Below are 17,592 nucleotides of genomic sequence, written 5' to 3'. Positions count from 1 at the left end.
TTGTTATGATTTGGCACTGTAAATAAAATTGAATTGAATTGAATTGAACTGGCATATATGTTCTGCACCTTCATAAGAGGAAATTGTCAGGCTGCGGTGAGGTTTGTCATTTGTTAACTTTGCCTTTTGTTTTTTCCTCCTGTGCAGAGCACTTTTATTTAGTACTTTAGCTTATTACTGATGACTTTGGTTTTGTTCCTCCTGTGCGGAATGATTTTTTGTTTGGGGCTTCTTCCCTGTGCCACGTCCCTGTCGTCAAGTAAATAAATTCAGTGTTGATCCACAAACCTCCGCATCTGAGTCCTCTTTCCTGCCCGGGTCTGACAGAAATAACCCTACCTGAAGGTAGTCTGGATTTGTAGCACATAATACAACCCGATGTTAAATAAACAAATTACACAAACAAACAATAACAGGTAACACGGTTTCTAAAATAAAGGATCAATGGCTAAAAAATAATCTTACCTCATATAACCAGTTTGTTTTTTATCTTACACCCTCTTTACTTTAGTCATTTGCTTTCTTTTATCCTGCCATTTATCTTCTCGTGCACTGATTTGCTCCACCTGAACAGCCACTCCATTCATCCATTCCACTCCACGCAAACCCCAATGGAGATACGGGGACTGAGGCCAGCACATATCATGACACTACTACAAGCAGTTGGTTGCTACTTCTACCCTGTAACAATTCCATAATTAGCATGCTGTCAGCAAACAAGCCTTCTCTTGTTTCTGTGGTAGATTGTAGTTATTTTAGGGTCTGCTTGAGCATGAGCCAATTGGAGAGGACAAAGGCTAAAGTGTAGCATATCAATTATAATGGTCTAGTACCCTGGTACTCTGGTATTCACAGAATGCTTGATCAGCAAGCTGAATTGTTACCAGCAGTAACAGTGATGCTGGTATTGTTTTTTACCTTGTCAGTCTGCGTGTGTGTGTGTGTGTGTGTGTGTGTGTGTGTGTGTGTGTGTGTGTGTGTGTGTGTGTGTGTGTGTGTGTGTGTGTGTGTGTGTGTGTGTGTGTGTGTGTGTGTGTGTGTGTGTGTGTGTGTGTGTGTGTGTGTGTGTGTGTGTGTGTGTGTGTGTGTGTGTGTGTAATCATCGAAAAATGCCACCTGGCCACCTTCTGTAGCGGGAACTACCACAGCAATGGTTTTAAGTACTTTGCTAGGTTTTTATATGTCTCTGTCTGTCTGTCTGTCTGTCTGTCTGACTGTCTGTCTTTCTGCAGTCAGATTTTGTCACCGCAATAATGTCACAAACGTGCACTATACAGTCATGAAACATTCCAGGTGCGTAGGTCAGATCAAAATGAAAGCCGACGCCCTGACCTAACTTGGCATTGTGGCTGGTGTGATCTCATCAATAGATGATCTCTAGTTTTTGTAGCAGCTCATGTAGAAACATAAGTGTATCATAGCCTTTATTTATGGGATCCTACAAAAAGAGTGGAAACCAATCAGGGTCTGACTGACTTTCCGTATCTCAAGCTCATGCATTAACTTGTTTGTTTATAGTGATGTGAACCCATTTGTCAATCTGTGACAAGCTGTCCAACAACAAGTCGAGTCAACAGAGAGAGTAAAGCTGGGCCTTTTGGGACTCCGGAGTGACCAGTGATCCCTAATTGGTCACCAGTATTTGAGAATGGACAGCAGCCAGGTGACTGATCAAGAGGTCCAGCTGCTCTATTGACTGGTCCCGCCTTTGCCTTCAGCCATCAGCCTCTGCCCCAGTCACTTGTTTGTTTGTTTTCCTGCCTTTGTTTGGACTAGAGATTTCCTGTGTAAACTCAAAGAAACAAGATCCCTTTAGAAAAAGGAATGCCCTCCCAAATTGCCTGAATGAGCCTCAATGTAAATTTATTTTTTCTCTTTTTGTGGGAGTAATGTAACAGCAACAAGCTATTAATACATATCTCAAATGGAATTATGGGGAAATATGCGCATGGAATATGTTTTTGGGGCAGATACAGTTTCCATCTGTATCTCTTAAACACATATATCCCAATATGCTAATACTCTTATAGGTATTGAGGAAACATGGAAGGAGCAGAGCAAGCCACTTGATTAAGACCACACTCACTCAACCTGGCAACCAACATTATAACTGCATTTCTGTTGGTGGCTTGAGGTGTTAAATAGGGACTTGTATCTCTTAGAGTCTAATTACTGTTATTTCAGGCCAAATATCAAACAACTCTAGTGGTAACATGTATGTTCTTGAATGCATGCCACTGTTTACCACTCAACTGGATGCATTAACACTTCCTGAGTATAAAACATAGATGCAGATGGGTTTCACTAAAGAATTCAGAATTCCCACAAGCTTGTAAAACTGGGTCAGTGGACTGACTTTGAGAAATGCTCTATTATTGTTTCTGCCCAGCTGAAAAACACATTAGTTCACATTAGGGATTTTTCTTTTGGTAATTAATAGAAGAAAGCTTCCACTGAAGGACAAACGTTCTGCGAGAAAGAGACAGAAGAGTGCTAAGAGAAAATGTGAGGTCATCCTTACATGGGTCTACATGCAAACACTAAATAGTAGTTATAAAGAAGAAAATGGCATCTTCTGTAATTAAAGCAGATTTGCTGGTGAGCTCCTGTTTCAGGAGTTGGAGTGCCTTAAGCTCCTAATCTTGTCAGTAGGATCACCAATTCAACCAACACATTCATTTCTGCTCTTACAAATACAAAACAGCTGTGACAAGAAAATATTGGTCTGTGGATCAATTAAGGCCCTAATTCCCAGCAGTTCACCCAGATTACATTTGATACACAGTATTCAGAATCAGGTTCTATGTTATCAAAACGTTGAAAGGAAAGTCACATGCCACATTAGCAAGAGATACGCTGGAAAGTATGCCGAGCATCTTTACGGTCCAAAGTCATGCAAGTGATGCTGTTCAGAGTTTCTCTCCAACACCGCCGTAAATATCTCATTAGATAAGCTGGAGATAAGCTCTGAAAAGATAAGTAATCGAGAGGGGTTTTAATGTCCAGATCTAGCCAGTCAAACATTCTGGTATAAGGCAAAATGGCTCCTCGAACAAATCAGCAGTCTAAAATATCTTTCTGTTTCAGTGTTGAGTTACAGAAACCTGATATGCACACCCTTTGTGTTTATAACTGTCCTTCTCTCAGATGTGTCGTAACTTGTGCTTTCTCCAATTTTGGTCAATTCTATCTTATTTAGACTTATATTCAGTGTAGTTGTGAAATATAAAGCAGGAAAATGTCAAAAAGATTTAGGTCAAATATCTCTAAGTGCAACTAAAACTCTTAGCTCTGATGCTAAAATATTTCACTACTCTTAGTTTAATGTAGTTCTCTGTGACAGATTACCTATAAGTGATGGGTTAAATGAGGTACCACTTATGTGATACTTCATTTATATTAACTTGAATTCTGTGAATTATCTTCATATCTGCAGCTCTGATAAAGAAGATACACGGTGAGGGTTCACAGTAAAGTGTGATACCAAATAGTAAAATAGTAGCTTATGTCCATCTGGTCCAAATAAGATCTGGCACTGCAATGCTTTCATTGCCAGGGACATGTAGAAAATGACTGACAGGTTTGAGCTAGCTAAATCTGTTCTTACTTAAGATGCATTCACACACTCAGATCTATGTGACGGTCATTGGGTCTAAGCCGAGTTGTAGTGTCTGTTCCAGAGAGAGAGAGAGGGAGAGAGAGAGAGAGAGAGAGAGAGAGAGAGAGAGAGAGAGAGAGAGAGAGAGAGAGAGAGAGAGAGAGAGAGAGAGAGAGAGAGAGAGAGAGAGAGAGAGAGAGAGAGAGAAGAGAGAGAGAAAGAGAGAGATAAAGGTCAAAGGACACGAATACGACAAATGATCCAGATTTGGTTGAATTGTTTGGGGGGGCGCAGTGTAAACCCTGATGTCATGGAAAGGTCTTAGCTGGGTCACAGGAGGTTGGAGAGCTCTTTAAAGGTCAACCAGTCAAAAATCTTATCTTAGTTGTGTTCAAGTTGTCATGTGACGACATCCTGACATGTATCATGACTATAATGATGCTATAAAATTAAGTTAAATGTAAAAACATCTATATATATTTTGCGTGACTTTGGATGCAGCACTCAACTGAATCTTTACTATTGTATTATGCTCATGTGCTGATTTATGGGTGGTGGCCTTTCAACTCAAATCTTAGCCTCTTTTCACTGTATACATATAGACTTACCTTTCATGTCACACTGTAAATAGGAGTCGTGTTACACTGTCTATGTGGGAGGACATAAAGCACATTGTGGAAATTTCATATTGGTGGCAAGAGGGACAAATAGGTTTTTTAAAAAAGGGATCATATTTCTACAGTGACAAATTGTATGCAGTGATGCACTTGCAAAAAGGGCGTCTTTGCACACAAATTTATGAACATGTATGATATCTGAAACAAAGAATTGTTAAATGTCTGCTCTGATAGGGTAATTTAAACATTTTTTTAAGTTTTCTATGTGGCACAAATGTGCGACAGAATTGATTGAATGCTGATTAAACACTGACAACGAGAGATCTAAGTTCATAAAGTTTGTATTGGTTCAGTTATAGCCTAGATAAAGGCGAAAGGTCATATAAAGGTAAGAGCACACACTTTAGGTAAAGGCAACAGAGGAAGATTAACTCACCTGGTAGTTTTCAAGCACTTAAATTACGCAAACACTTCTTAAACTCCCCGTTGAAACAGCAGGAGTTAAACTCACAGGAGCATTTGTCCACCGTGCTGCAGGCTGGTCCGTCTCTCCAGGATTGGTGGGGGCTGCTTGTTTAAGCCAATAGGCAGGGAGCAACGCTAATGTCATTTCGCTGTGACCGCTGAGAGGAGCGCCATAACGCACCGTGCGCCGCTGAAATGACTGAGATGTGGTGACAGCAGCGGGGTGAAGTCGGACCAGCTTCTCTCTCAGTGCTACTCTCCAACGTAGCCAGTATCTGGAGTTTTAAGCTTATCGCTTTGTACAGCTCTAGGTTCAGCTTTGCAGCACAGTGGTGCACCCTCCCTGGACTTTTCATCTTATGCCAATGAGACGCAGCGTGAATCGCTTCTCTCACTTCAGGAATATTGGTTCTGGATACTCTGTTTACTACAACTGAACGCCTTGAGGGTGAGTGGAGGAAGTCATTTGCTGTTGTTTTGAACAGTTGTTTTTTTTTAATTTAATTTCAGGAGTCTGGGCAGTTTTTGCGCAATGAAAGTGCTATAAATAGTGGCAAAGACGATGGGGAGATTTCGACCTTAATGGTGTGGTTTTTATCCACAATATAGTCTAAACAACTTCCATCAGTTGAACTAATACTCTAAAGAGGTCCTATGCTGTGTCAGCCCCCAAAAGTCATTAAACTGGCTTTCATTTCCAACTCCTCCAATTCGGTTTTGCGCTTTTAACGTTTCACTTTCCCTGAGAGTAACCTCATTTCTGACGCTGAAAAAAAAAACTTCAGTCAGAGACGTAGGGCGGGTGAAAGTGTGGAGTCCCCCGGGCCTCCAGATGTATGGACTCAGCTGTCGCCTGTCACTTTGGTGACAACTGGTCGGCACTTCGTGACCGCTGCTTGTCCGCCAATGCAGGGCTCCGTAGCTGTCAAGAGTGCTGTTGAGTGAGGGAGAATGTGGTCACACACGCCGGCCACATACAGTATGAGAAGCCACTCTCACTTTCTTCAGTTCCAACCATGATGGATAAGGTGGGAACGGCTTGACCAAAAATGTTTTTGTTTTTTTTAAATGCACCAGCTGCAAAAAGAATATCAGTTCTGGCAAGTCGTTTTTGTCCTGAAATGTTTTTATTCAAGTAAGTGAATACATCTGGATCTTGTTTATACTAGAGATCAACTTCTAGAGGAACTCTTGAGTCAGGTTTCATCCTCTTTATAGTGTATCTGCACTTATCTGTGTTACTTCCAGATACAATTTTTATCAAATAAACAATTAAATAAAAAACAAACTGGTTTTAAGACTGTGCAGGAGCCTAAAAGACTTATTTAAGGGGGAGGGTGGGGGCATTTTTGCTGTGCAGTCAGCTCGTTGAATAAAAAAAAAAAAACCTGCATGCTGCTTAAGTGAATTCATAAGTCCTTGTGGACCCAAATATGCCATAAAGAGTTTCCTTTGGCAGTCAAAGACACGCCCTCAAGTTTCAAACATTTCCATTCTCAGCTGTGACAGAAAGTGCTAAACCTACAAGGCACAGGAGAGCAGTAACTGTTATATTTAACCAAGGCTGTCTTAAGATAATGTTTTGCTCTCGTTGGAGCACAGTAAACATCACCGTAAGCTATTAAGTCCCTGTGCATGCCCTCTCTGGGGGCTAACAGAATGATAGGCCTACTTGGCTCAGACCGAGTGCAAAAGAGCAGCAGAGTCAGACTGGCCTCTCAATCACAATGGCCACGGCTGACAAAAACAGAGCGCCGCTGATCAGTCCCCCTTAAAAGCCTGACAGCTAGGTGTAAGGACATACTCAGGAGATGGTGTTTGTTTGGACACATTGTATAGATTGTGGAAGTGATTTGAGGTATTGCAGGGCAACACAAGTGAAAATAGATTAAATAAATAGCATTCTTTGGAGCACTTTGACAGTATGAAGGAGGAACTGCAGGTTCTCCACACACATCAAAGTGTGACTCAACTGGTCAAACTCTTGCTGTAATTTCACCAAAAGGTGTTTTGTAACGTGGTGACTTCCGTACATGATTACAGCACTTTTAACCATCTCATCATTGATTTTCTTTCCTTTGGACAGTGGCCAGTAAAGTAGGAGGGTAAAAAAAAGAAATAGTCTGAGTGACTGTTGTGGACAGAGATACAGGGAGGACATAGCACAGAACCATGGTGGTGGTGTCACCTAGTGGCTAGAATAAAGGTTGACGCATTCACTGCCCGAGAGGTAGAGGAACTCATGTTTGTCTCTACAAACTGAACTACTTCACATTTTTATCAAAATAAAAGTAAAAAAAATAAACGTTTGAGCTTTTGCGTGAGCTAACGACAACTGTTCAACACAAGCATTTTCCTTTTATACAAAGTCTGTATGTACCAACAAATACAAAATGATGTCCTACAGCTGAGACCTGGCATCAACTGCAGAAAAACAAGTTCTGTGTAGTCATATGAATAATCTAATCAGTGATTTTCCTGTAAATGTTTTGGATGCATAAACATGCTGCATATCTGGGTCTCATGCTCCACAGCTGCAATTAATGTTGAGATGATCTAGCAGGCGAGGCTCGTGTCAGGGGAGACGTGAGATGAGCTTTTACTTTCAATGATCTGTTGCAGGTGAGACTTCTTCTACTGAGTTATTTATAGTCTAAATGATTTACAAGTGGGGTTTCAGGAGCAGCTCCACATTTCGTGTGGTGCTTGTTCATGTCTTATTTCTGAAGCTCCAAAATGAATCAACGGTACCATTAATAGAATCAAAGGCATTTAAAAGCATTTTGTTCTATATGTTGTTGCGTGTGTGTGTGTGTGTGTGTGTGCGTGAATGCAAGAGGGGAATGAAGTAGCTGACCTTATGATACATCTTCTTACACAGCAGAAATAAATGGTTCTGGTCCTCCTCTGCCAACTGGATGTTTATGAGTGCTCACTGAATAAATGTAATTTAAAGGTATATTTGAGTACCAAAGTGCATATACTAGACTGGAGGATTTAGGACTCAGCAGCACAAAGGACTTTTTTTTTGTTGCATGAGCACCTCATAATGCAGGTCTCAGCTAGAGTAGCTAGTTACAACATTAGGACACTTGTGTGCCATTGCATTAGTGCACAGCAAGAGTGGTGGAGGTGGAGACAAATCGCAGACATGAAGCCAGTCTCAGACATAAACAGTGGGGCATCTAGTGATCTGTGTGTGTGTGTGTGTGTGTGTGTGTGTGTGTGTGTGTGTGTGTGTGTGTGTGTGTGTGTGTGTGTGTGTGTGTGTGTGTGTTTGTGTGGCAGAAGCAGATGGACAGAGACAAAGTGGTCACCTATATGTGTGTATGACTGCCATACACGCTTACACTTTCCAACACCTACAGACAGACACCCAGCTGAGTGAGTAGAATATAAGTCCCATTGCCTGTGTGTATATGTTTCCCACTGTTGATTTAAAAGCCCAGTACCAGTGAAATGTACACAGAGGCCTGTTTGTGCAAAGCTAGAATGAATCACCCTCGCGTCCGTGTAAATCGCCTGCGAGCCAAACACTTTGGCAGCCTTTTATCCCCAGACGTGGTCCAGCTCACCACAGCAAGGGCTAAATGCAGAGAGGGACAGGGCCGTGTGTTGTGAGGAGCTGTCAGAGGAGGGCCAGTCTTTCATGGCTCTGGACAGGGAGATGTGGCATGGAGTCGGGTTGCCATAGACGAACTCCAGAGAGCAGAGCACATTGACTGTAAACTGTTTGTGGTAGGTTGGCAGGAGGCTGGATGAAATATGGCTTGTTTAAACGCCGGTGGTCCCTGAATCTGTGGTCACTGGGCCCGGCTGAATGGACAGTGGCCTGGATGGTCAAATTTAGGGCACTGTTACACTACGGTTGTAGAGATCGGAATAACCACTGTGGTGTGTGCCGTGCCGTAAAGTTCCCCCTAATGTAATTTTTAAACTGCATCATGTATGAGAGTCTGCGCCTGCAGCAGTGGCACACATTGGATCCACATGCTAAGCATTATTGTAAAGTGATTAAAGGTAGCTAGGGATTTAGCGCTTCCAGGCACAACTCTGTTTATTAGGAGCTGCAGGATGATGTTAGAGGAAAACGGGATTGGCTCTCATACTGGAGTTTAATGGCCCAGCAGATCTCTGGTAACCACACAGCATAATTGCGGGACTAACCATCAGACCACCGCGATGATGAAAGTCATACTTGACACACATGTTTCATTATCACCACCATGTATAGGCATGATGCTCAGCTCTGGATGAATGCTGCATAATAACCACATTGCAGCTCTACAAAACTGGTCATTATCAACATGTCTGTCTTAGATAAAGGGGAATAACAGATGTGGAGATGCCAAATGTCAGATAGAGTTTCTGGAAAGTTTATCTGACCCAACCTGACAAATACATGGCCGTCTGGAGGAGGGCATGTTTTCTCCTCTTTCCTCCACATCCATGGGGATCCATCCAAGCAATCACAGCATCAAGAGCTAGAAGCAAAAGAAAACATATTACCCTGAGATAGTCATTAAAAAAGCCAAGCTCAACTCCCCGGCACACAACAGGGGATTCAGTTAAAGCTTTCCGGACCCACGGCTGGAAATATGCAAAACACCCCTCCCCTTCCTGTGGCTTCCCTGTTGGAATTGTCACAGGGGCGGAGTCAGTGAGCGTGGATGATATAAAAAGTCAATAGGGTTTAAAAATGGACTCTGCAGGGCAAGGGATATTTGGACTGACAACAAAGGTATTTCCTGAGATTTTCAGAAAGCTTACAGTTACAGACAGTGGGGGCAGCTGCTGGATGTCTGCCAGAATATTCCTCTCAGAACATTTCCTCATTAAAACTTTCCTCCTGTCTTATTTGACAACACCATTAATTAGGTTTGGAAACAAATGTATGGATGAAAGAGTTTGGCCATATTCCCAAATCACACAGTGCTAGATTGAATATCATAATAACTCATTTAAAACATCTCCTAAAATACATCATAAGAAGATTAAAAGGAACACAAAGCAATACATCAACACCTTATTGCCTTCTTCTCTCGGGGAAAAGATTTAAACTGCTGCTGCTGCTGCGGCTGCTGCTGCTGCTGCTGCTGCTGCTGCTGATGCTTTTCTTTGTTTTTCAATGGGGAAGTTTTTCACGAGAGCTATTTCAAAGATAATTCCTTAACGGGATCTTATATCCAAGAATAGCGAGTGCTCTGAATAGCACCAGATATGTACCACAGCACATGCTTTACATTCATAATGAAACACAAGACCCCTTATCTGAATCATTAGATTAGTTTTGGTGCAGAGATGTTGCACATTGCCAGGATTGGATGTTGAGAGCAGGTTCTGAAATGAAGCTGCAAAATACACTCAAAATAATCATTGGGCCTACAGTGAGTGAATCTACACTATGCATACTTTGAAGGGATCGTTCAGCTTTTTTGAAGTGGGGTTGTATGAGGTACTCATAGTTAGTGTATTAACTATAGTTGATGCGATTTAGCACACCACCAGCTTGGAGAAGCAGACAGGAGTACCGACATAGAAGCTGCTGTGGATGGGGGTAGCAGCTTCAGCAAAACATACTTTAGTCACCTTAAAAAGGTTTGTGTATATTTCTAATATTATTTACTGCTTTACCTTGCCTTAAGAAAGCCCTTTCCTTTGGCAGTAAATTTTCTCAGTGTATTCCTACGCATAAGCACAACTGTGTTAGTCCGCAGAGCAGCTGTTTGAGACAGACTTTCCACAGTTTATGGAATAAACAAATACAAGAAAATAAAAATGAGTGATTATAACAGCAACAGCAACAGCGAAATTCCATTCACTGTGGATACAAGAGGATCTCCTTATGGCCCGGTGTAAACAGAAGAAGAACCTTTGCAGAGGGAGACTGAACAGCTGAAAGAGAGAGATAGGGGAAACTTGTGTGGAAACTGGAGGAAAGTGCAGTCTGACAGCAAGGTAAAGCGGCTAGGATATTCTAAATATAGCTCTGACATTTAAACTGAATTGTTTTTCTTCTTTTATGTGGTGGTGAGCTAACCATAATCTACTGTAGGTAACATACAGACAATATCGAATAATAGATAAGTACATCATACGACCCCACTTCAAAATAGCCAATAACTGTCCCGTTAATGCTCTTTTGCCTCAAAATCAGCTAATGCTAGCATTTATAATTAAAGTAAAAACTTGTCTAAAGAACAAACATTCAAGTTGTGTTTTGTTTTAATGTATTATCCTATCAGGCGTTCATAAGCATTACTTTTCTGCTACTTTTATGTTTCATTGCATTTTTCACTTTCTGTTTGCGACACTGAAGTCAAGGGGTCAAATGTTTTCTCCCACCTCAAATTTACTGCGTTATTAATAAGCGTACTATCAAAGGAGGTAGATTAGCTTTTACTACTTTATAATCTAATTCACCTCTTCACACAGAAGGAATGTATCATTATCAGTTGGTAATACATCACAGTAAAGGTCGATGTTGTAGGATGACATACAGATGGGTCAATATTGACAGAGGCCAACTGAGGACATGTCTTGCGGAGCAGCAGCCTGAGGCCCACAATGGGCGCGGTGAGCTGACACAGAAACAGTTCGTTTGTCCAGAACAACATGACGGCAGCTCCTAGTGAGAGGACAGTTCAAAGAACCAGGCTTTTGTTTGCTATGCTCGCACTGTCTTCCTGTTAAGGGCTGGGCTCCCAAAAAAAACAAGAGTAGTGGCTCACCAGATGTGTACATCTGTGTGTGTGTGTGTGTGTGTGTGTGTGTGTGCGTGCGTGCGCGTGTGCGTGTGCGTGTGTGTTTGTGTGTGTGTGTGTGTGTTTGGAAAGGACATGCACATGCGCACACACACATACATATATACACACACACACACACACACATTTGATGATTCAGGGTTGTATGTTTTATGATATTGGAAAGGAATAAATACTTGGGGAATGGGCATCACAGATTTTATGGAAATGGTTTTAAAACACATAAGTGTGTATGCCCACTCTGTCACATGTTTTTTGCTGGCCCATGATGCTGAAAATGGTTTAGTGTCATTAGTGACCTCAGTATTAGCAGCTCCAAAAATAACACACTGATGCTGAGAGAAACAGACGTATTACAGGTTTCTAAGAATAAGCTCTGCCCTGGATGACTGGGTGGGGGGGGGGGGGGGGGGGGGGGGGGGGGGCAACCAGATAAGTTGTGTCCTTTTTTCCATTGCAGGCATGCTGAACATTGTGCCAACACACACACACACACACACACACACACACACATACACATACACACACACACACACACACACACACACACACACACACACACACACACACACACACACACACACACACACACTCATACACAGACGCTCACACACAGATTTCAGGCACTAATGACCCTGTGTCTGTCCTGTATATCTACTAACCCCCCAGTGCTTCAGATTGGATCTCACTACCCTGAATACACAGCCATACAGTACATAACATGCACACTCAGTTCACCATTCTGGTATTAATGTGGTATATCACCATTTCACATTAAATTCACTTTCTTTGTAAATATTATTACAAAGTGCAGTGTTTTTGCCAGTCATGGCAGGCCATCAACTCAAATTGTTAGTGCTACAGCAATCTCTGGGCTCCCGTTATAAAAAATAAAATTAAAAAATCCTTACACAGTTAAAATTATTGGATCAGAACTTAGGTATTGACACCTAACTGAGATACTGGAATTGATATCAGGATTTTTGCTGAAATGTAGTTTAGAGGTTGTTTTTTTTTTTTTATCTGGACACTATGATGCACATACTGCACATTTTTTTTGGCATTTGCAATACTTTTATTTGACAGTTGATAGTAAGAGCAGAAATGAAGGGGTGAGAAATGTGGGAAATGACATTCAAAAACATGCAAGATCTCTGGTGAGACACAAATCAGGGATGTTGCGATTATATGGTCAGCGCCTTAAAGTGTAATTCCGGCATAAAATCATCCCATGGTCTTTTTCGGCACTTACATACAACAAATAAGCCACCGAGACAGTTTTTTCCATGTAACAACTATTAACAGAGAAATCCCGGAGAGGCCCTGACAACCGGACGTGGCTAACACTGATTAGCTCAGGGCAGTACAATGAATGCATTAAAGCGGCTTTTTTAACTACTAATATTGCTCAAAATAACACACAACCTCTGCATTAGCATGATAAGTATCCACACACATAAAACGAAGCACCAATGGGCTCCTTCCTTTTGGATTGCATTTGGTAATCGACTTGAATGGACTTTACTATGAGAGGAGCTGGTACCAGGGCCAGTTGGTAAGTCTATCAAAACACTCTTTTTATTAAACTCTGGGTTCACTAACTACGTTGTTGGTGCTTCATTTTATGTGTAGGGATACTTATCATGTTACTGCAGAGGTTTTGTTATTTTGAGAAATATTAAGAAGAAAAATTCCTTTATTAATCCTGCAAGGGAAAATTCAATATTTTCACTCTTTTATTATTGAGGTTACACACACACAGGTCCGAAATACAAAACACATGCACAAACAGGACCTATATACATGCAATTAATGGAGAGATGTCAGAATCAGGGGGCTGCCAATTGGATCGGTGCCCCTAGCAGTTGGGGGTTCTGTGCCTTGTTCAACAGGGACTCGAACCGGCGACCCTACGGTTCCCAGCCGAGTCACCTATGGACTAAGCGGTAATAGTTGTTACATGAAAAAACTGTCTCGATGGCTTATTTTATACATATTATAGCCGAAAAAGACGATGAGATGATTTTGCGCCGGAATTTCACTTTAAAGGAGCAGTGTGTAGAATTTAGTGGCATCTAGTGGTGAGGCTTTAGATTGCAACCAACTGAATTCCCTTTCCCTCACCCCTCCTTGTCCATGTGAGTAGTAGTATCTATGGTTTTCTTCAGGTATTGTAAAAATGCCAAAGACCCCCTCTAGAGCTAGTGTTGGGTTTGTTACTCATGTTACTGTAGAAACATGGTGTTGTAACATACGGACTCCATGGAAAAGCATCCACTTCCCTATGTAGGGCTCATTCTAAGCTAACAAAAACAAAACAATTCTTAGGTTTCAGGTGATTATACACTAATGAAAATATAGTTATGAATGTTATACTCAATTTCTGCCAACAAATACCCTAAATCCTACACACAACTCCTTTAACCCACCTGGTACCCCCGCCCTATGGTACATACTTTCTTAAAAGTGACGAGACAAATCATCAAACCATTCTCGGTCTCTCAACGATCTAAGCCAACCTACTTCTTAAGTAGTGGAAGAAGTCAAATCCTTAGCAGGTATTATAATTTTTACTCAACTTGTTTCCCAAGACATGCTGTCATTCCTACAACTGCAAAAAGATCAATTAATCTATAGACAATATATGACAAGTGTCAAAAAATACACGTCAAAGCCACAAAGCAACTCAATGTGGCAAACAGATGCACAGATAATTAGATATAAGTTTGCCTCCCAAGATGTAGGACCTCCAAACACGTATAACCTCTTTGTCCTCTTCAGAAATGTGAATACATTAGACACACATGTAAAACCAACATCAATAAATTCCCAAAGTCAAACACACTCAATCTCCCATTGGACTGGAGGAATGCATGTCTAGAATTTTTTTTTGGTATATTTGAATGTCAGTCACATGAGGAGGTTAAAGGGTCAACGACATCAGAACAACAGGGAGCCTTACAGCAGAGATCATTGGGCCTCTCTTCTGCTCTTTCTGCTGTTTTTACTACCACCTTAATGACTTAAATTGTGTCCAATTAAGCAGAGCTGGAAAGAAGCATCCCCACTCTCAGTGGTCAGAGTTCCCTCTGTGCCGTGGCACTGGAGCATGTGTTTAATTAGAACGCTCTAAAAAGACTGTAACGGAGTGTTTCTCCAGGAATGTTAATCATTAGTGGGATCCTGACTGAGCAGCTCTTAACTGTTTCAGAGTATTGTTGGATTCCATGGTTTGCCTTTTGAAGCCGTGCGGCTCAAGAAAATGCTTCCACGTGTGGGAATTGCCAACTTTCTCTACCTTAAACAAAAAAAAGCTGCATCCCCTCCTTCTACAGCAACCTACTCACAGCACTCACGCCCGAGTATTGCCTGTTTTGTTACGGCGGTCTCATTCATGTGTCCGTTTGAGCCTGAGGCTTGAAACACACAGGAAATAGTTTTCTTGCCATACGAAGGATATACTGTTGAACTTCGAGGAAAGGTGAGGAGAAAAGCCCAGATGTGTGAGGTGTGAAGTTTAAATGGTATGTGTGAGTTAGACTTTCTAAAAGTGTGAGGTCATAAGCTAAAAATTTACTGAAGTCTTAAAGGTCGCAAGTGTTGAACCCAGACATTCACAGGTTGCTGTTTGAACAGGAGTGATCCCATGGCATGGAAATAAAGGCATGGAAAACTTTAAAGTTTCATTGAATACATGAAAAACGGTGCATAACACTTGGTTGAACTCATTGGTTTAAGGTGTTAAAGTTAAATTCCGGTGTAAAATCATCTCAGGGTCTTTTTTGGCAAATACACTCATCAAAGAAATCAAGATATCCGAAATCCGAGTCACTAACAGCCAAATGTGGCTAACAGTGATTAGCTCGGGGCAGCACGGGGAAGGCATTGAAACGTCTTTTATAACCACTAATACTGCTCATGATAACACCAAACCTCTGCAGTAGCATGATAAGAGTCCTTACACATTAACCGAAGCATCAACAATATAGTAAGTGAACCCGGAATTTATTAAAAGAGTGTTTTGAAAGACTTACTAACTGGCCCCGGTAGCAGCTTCTCTCATAGTAAAGTTCATTCAAGTCAATTGCCAAATGCAATCCAAAAGGAAGGAGCCCATTGATGCTTCAGTTTATGTGTAGGGACTCTTATTCTGCTACTGCAGAGGTTTGATGTTATCTGGAGCAGTATTAGTGGTTAAAAAAGTCGTTTTAAAGCCTTCACTATGCTGCCCTGAGCTAATCCCTACGACTCTATAGGATTTCTCCATTAATAGTTGTTACACTAAAAAAATTGTCTCAATGGCTTATGATGAGTGTCAATAGGGCTGATTTCTAATTTTATGTCTATATTCTCAGTTTGTGCATGGAGACCACACATGACAGGCTTTGCCCTTTGCTGATCCAGTGCTTTTGTCAATGCAAGTGCGTAGTGTAAGAGCAGCCCATTCATCCTTGGCCCACTCTGTGTGTAGACAGCCACAGGCTTTTGTTGAGTTATAGTGTCCTCAAATAAAGGGGCTTCCTCCCTTTAACAGCCCCAGGAGCTCTGTCGCTCCACTTCCCATTGTTCCCAATGAGGTCCGGCTTTTACAACTAGGTGAGAGGGTGTCAAATTGAGGGTGAAATATGAGCTGTCCCAATCGTACATCTCTGCGATGTTTGGCAAAGCAGTTAAACAGCAGTGTACTTTTGATAATGTGAAGAAACAAGAGTTTGCTGAAACCAGGCTTTGTTCAGCAGAGATGTGTTATGTCATGTATTACAGGTAACACCATGGAAATTGGACAAGTTGCATTACATCATGCATGACACAACAGGGTTACAGTTAATTAAATAAAACAGAAATAAATAGGTTGACAACTTATGTGTTCATAAATTACTTCTATGAAATCAGGGCCAAACTAACACCATCTACTTAATAAGTATTATGTTGTTGCTTTTATACAATAGCGTGAAATACTGTAATTTAATAATCACACACAAATAGCTTGGTTATAAACTCAGGATGTCACTATTGTGACCTTGTTGCTTTTTGGGATTACATTAGATTTTAAGTCAGAGTTGAAAAGTTCAGAAGTAATTCACTCCAATAAATCTTGAATCTTATCCTTTTTTTCATTATGATTTTTCCTATTCAGCGCTCTTGAGAGACACGTGATCTCTGGTGAGGTCAAGTGTCAAGTGAGTAGATATTTCTCTTTAATTTTTTACAAATGTCTCATGTCAGAAACTAAGCTCAGATCTAAGCTATGCCCTCAGCTGCCTCCAATGTGTCAGAGCGAAACAGTAAAAGGGGTTATGTGAGGGTTATAGGGCTAACAAGCCCATGGTCTGACCTGAGTTTGTCAGCGCCAATCTAGCTAAGTCAATATCAATGCGCTGACTGCTCCACCAGTTGACCTTTTCCTCCCTTTTTCAAGGCGTAAAAAGGATTGTTGTTACAGTAGAGTGATAGGCTTTTATTGGCCTTTATAACTGAGGCTTTTGTTGGGCTTGTGTCCTGCTAATACCCGTTGGCAAGTCATTTAAACATTGAGAATGCCTGCTTTTTATAAGGTAACTCACACACCAGTGAGAGCTGTCCTCAACAATGGTCATCAATGACGGTGAGTTAGAGACTGACCTTCCCTTTGCCCCCTTGGGCACCCCAATTTATGGCATTTTTTGGAACTCAAATTAGTCTCATCTAAACAGGTTAGTTTAGACTTCAGACCATGCTAGTGTCCATCTGAGAATAATATTTCACATGGGAATTACACGCTTACTGTGAGATACAACGTCCGGCTTTGACTAGATTCTTTGTTTTATGGGTCCCCTTCTTCAAGGACGTGTTTAGACCAGAGAAGAATGCAGCTTTATCGTTGGGCGTTGGTTCTGATGATGATCATCTCTGTCCTGTCATTGTCAGGGCATGCTGGTCACGGAATACCTCGCGGCTAGCGCAGGGCGTTCTCTTTTCTTTTTTACAGTGGTGAGAAGGTGCAGACCAGGTGTGAGATGCTGTTCAGGTCGTTGTGGCTATGACAGGGGATTGGGCTGTAAAGCCCCGGGGCCATAGATTTATGGGTCATCTGGTGCTCTCTAGGGTCAAAGGTCAGGGATGCATGACTTTTCCAACTTTATATTATTCAACCATCTGAGGCGAACCT

At 41.5% G+C, this 17,592-nt stretch overlaps 1 protein-coding gene across 1 annotated transcript in view; it reads left to right on the top strand.

The window, feature by feature from the left end:
- The first annotated feature begins 4,891 nt into the window (after window positions 1–4,891).
- The window catches only part of prickle1a (prickle homolog 1a), a 29,020-nt gene continuing 16,319 nt past the window's right edge, over window positions 4,892–17,592 (top strand). The window contains exon 1 of the mRNA XM_083917179.1: window positions 4,892–5,128. The gene's annotated coding sequence lies outside the window, so the exon portion shown is untranslated. The remainder of the gene's footprint in view (window positions 5,129–17,592) is intronic.

The sequence above is a fragment of the Echiichthys vipera genome (genome assembly GCF_963691815.1).
Source record: "Echiichthys vipera genome assembly, chromosome: 7".
Taxonomy (NCBI): domain Eukaryota; kingdom Metazoa; phylum Chordata; class Actinopteri; order Perciformes; family Trachinidae; genus Echiichthys; species Echiichthys vipera.
The sequence above is the reverse complement of the archived record's forward strand: the minus strand, read 5'-3'. Positions and strand labels throughout refer to the sequence as shown.